Below are 3,903 nucleotides of genomic sequence, written 5' to 3'. Positions count from 1 at the left end.
CGTGCGTGTCGTCGTCGTGTCGTGTCGTGTGTGTGTGTGTGTGTGTGTGTGTGTGTGTGTGTGCGCGTGCGTGCGTGCGTGCGTGCGTGCGTGCGTGCGTGTGTCGGTGTGAATGCGTGTTGTGCGGGCAGCATTATAACTTCTTGGTTTCTTTAATGAGTCTTTAATACACGTAACGAAACAACTTGTACAGTACGCATGCATCTACGCAGATAGAAATTCATCACGTGATATGTATGATTCTCTGCATTAGATTTCCGAGACAAATCTATACTATTGGAATTTATTGCTTTCTCACCGGAATTCTAAGCTGTGATAAGAGATATTCGGGAACTTCAGTTTTGTTTCATCTTTGCGATTTTCTTAACGATGCGATCAGCCGTTTCTTTGCCGTGGTGAGTAAGAAGCCAACGGGGCGACTCTGGAAGTAGCCTAAAGGAGTACGTCCGGCATTACCAGCCAGGCTATAGGTTCAGTGAGCCTATACTATATAGCATGCAGCAAAATAGTCTAAATACGAGGTGAGTGTGAATTAATCCAGCCGTGTCAATTACAAAGTATTTCGTTAATGTTATAATGTTATATTTACTTAAGCAGATGTGACCAGTTTGGAAGAATTCATTCAGTATTAATAAAAGGACGAGGCGCTGCTCTAAGTTAAGATTTATCACGTTAGTTCTGTAATACAATGCAACAAAATAGTAATAATTTCCGTCCATCGGTCATTCCTTTCTTTCGTCTGTTCTACCGCCCGCCCGTCTATCCATCTATCCATTCATTCAGCCACTCGTCCATCCATCTATCCGTCCATCCATTCATCCATTCATCCTTTCATCCATCCATCCATCCATCTATCCATCCATCCATCCATCCATCCATCCATCCATCCATCCATCCATCCATCCATCCATCCATCCATCCATCCATCCATCCATCCATCCATCCATCCATTCCATCCATCCATCCATCCATCCATCCATCCATCCATCCATCCATCCATCCATCCATCCATCCATCCATCCATCCATCTATCTATCTATGTATCTATCTGTCTATCTATCTCTCTCTCTCTCTATATATATATATCTATCTATAAATACCTCACTCACTCTGTCACGCGCACCTCCTTATACGACCTTACTCTCCTTTCTGCGTCTCTCTTTCTCTCTCTCCTCCCCTCTCCTTTTCATTCTCCCGTTCACTATGTAGCACCAAAGCTATTATGACAACAGCATACACACCAACCACCGGCATTAAAGTCACATCATGCCAAGCACCGTAGAAACAGCAGGCAAATAATTACGGTAGCGAGTCGCGTAGAGACGCGAGGCAAACAGTGTAGTTACTTCTCGAGCTCGCAAATTGCGTGAGAACGCTATACGGCAGAGCGACTATAGTCCGATCACAAATCTGTTCCTCGGCGCTCGTCGTTACGGCTCCGAAGAAGAGGCTGCTTAATTCAACGGACGTGGAATTGATGCGGGATGGGGAAGATGGACGAGGATAAAAGCCCTGGCTTCTCTCTCGTTTGCTGAGTGCGGCGCGCGGTTAACTAAACGCCGTCGACTGTTTATCTCTGCTATCTGGCTTCGATTACATCTGCGGGATAACTGCGGAGAAGCTGGGACTCGAGATGGACGTGGGTTCGGCTGCTGTATGTGCGGTACGTGTGGTATACTCCGTGCAGGCTTCCTAGTCAGTGACCACGTGTACGAACGTTGCGATGGTCACCGATATATATATATATATATATAGCTCTCTCCCTTTCTCGCTCTATCTCGCACTGTTTCGTGCGCTCTCTGCCCTTCTCTATATCTCTATTCCTCTCGCCCTCGCCCGATACAACTACCGCTAAAACACACCCGATGCAGCAGATCATGGAATATTAAACAAGCCAGCTGCAGGAGAGCGCAAGTAAAGTTCGTGCAAGGAATTGTTGCAATCACTGTGTAGCTTTCGCGGCACACGGTTACCCGAAGAAGACAGACAGACAAACAGACAGACATACATATATACAGACAGACAGACAGACAGACAGACAGACAGACAGACAGACAGACAGACATGGAGTCTGTGAAGGATGCAAAGAGGGATGCAAGGAGGGGACAGGAAGTATTACTTTGGCATCAGCCAAAGAGCGCTGGAACAGGGACAAGAATGAGATACTTTTCCAGTGTATGCGTGCGCTTTAATTTTGTATTTTTCAATAGAAAGGCTTAGAACTCTTTGCAATTATTCATTTCAGAAACTATAAATTTTGCTGAATCCGACAGTCTAATCGGCTCGTACGTGATGCATTGCTGGGGCGGCCGGGAAATTTTCGAAGGAAGCCTACTTTTCCGCGTAAAATCACATTGCAAATTGGCAATTTTGAGTGTGTGCCGGAGAAAGCTTGTTTACAACAGAAATTATGGAAGAATTTTTGAGTTAACAACATATATGGAGTCACTTGCGACGTGGATTCAGAGGATGGCTGAAATAAAATTCTGCTGATTTCTGGGAATTTTTTTCGTAAGTATGGCCGCCAATGGGAAATGATTTCCCAGCGTGGTGCCAGAAGCAGAAGCAGAGAGGGAGGCAGAAGAGAAGCAGGAAGAGAGTCATGGAGACAGGCAGACAGACAGGCAGGCGACTAGCAGGCAGCTAAGAAGCCAGACAGGCAGGTACACAGGTGCGCCATTGCCAGACACGCAGACCGATGGCGCGCGCGTACGTACGCAGACGTCTGGCTGACAACGCATAAATTAAACCGCGTGCTTGAACATCAAATTATGGCTAATTAAACGTGTTCCGTGGATGATGCGAGTCTCAGCAGATAGATCGCTGTTAGTCGCCGCGGTGCATCGCGCGATGAGCACCCGGCATATTTAATTTGTTTGAGTAGCGATGAATGACGGAGGGAACAACGTCAGTTGTTAAAACATTAAATTTTGTTTAAACATTATTATTAATTTCTCAGAGAAGGCATGCGAGATCGATGCTGCACTTGATTAGCAGGCTATAAAGGTGAATGTCGGGTGCGTTTTTAGGGGGTGGTAAGGGTGATAGGGGTGGTATAGGACGGGGCGATTGTAATGCGTTAATACGCACTAACAAACATTCTGTGACATATTTCCCTGCGAGCTCCTCTCACCACACACGCTTTCACTAACTCACTACGTTCTATGCGTGAAATCGTAGCTATTTAACGGTGAAATCACTACGTTCGTGTCGACTGATCCATAACATTATGTTTTAGGAAAACGTGTGATATTTTGTCGCCGACACAATTAGTCGATCTCCTCGATGAGAAACGGGCACCGACCCCCCCGACTCGAATAATGTTTTATTAATTGCGTCGTCATGCATATTTATGATATATTCGCAATCGATTTACGCCATCGTGCTCATCATTGCCACGCGCGTGTATCCCGCGCGTGTATAGCTATTTACGCGTGCACATGTCGTGCGTCGGAAGCCCCTGTAGCTTTAAGATGACCAGTGTCGGTTTCCTACCCTGCCGTCGGGCGGCTATACTGTACGGACACTAGCCGCATGAATCTGGGTTACTACTATAAACAACCCGTTAGCGCGGCTTCTCGGCTTCCCTTTCCCGCGCGCGCACACGTGCCGCATGCCAGCAGCAGACGTCTGAGCGTGTACCACCTTCCTCCTCCCCTCGTCGTCGTCGTCGTCCTCCTCCTCACCCCCCTCCTTCTTCTTCTTCCGCCTGTTCCTCTTTCCCCCCATCTTAACACTGCTGCTGCTGGTGGTGCCAGTGCTGCTGCTGCTGCTGCTGATACTGCTGCTGCTTCTACTACTACTGCTGCTGCTGCTGATACTGCTGCTGCTACTACTACTACTACTACTACTACTACTACTACTACTACTACTGCTGCTGCTGCTGCTGCTGCTGCTGCTGCT

The sequence above is a fragment of the Priapulus caudatus genome, unplaced genomic scaffold (genome assembly GCF_000485595.1).
Source record: "Priapulus caudatus unplaced genomic scaffold, Priapulus_caudatus-5.0.1 Scaffold29, whole genome shotgun sequence".
Lineage (NCBI taxonomy): Eukaryota > Metazoa > Priapulida > Priapulimorpha > Priapulimorphida > Priapulidae > Priapulus > Priapulus caudatus.
The sequence above is the reverse complement of the archived record's forward strand: the minus strand, read 5'-3'. Positions refer to the sequence as shown.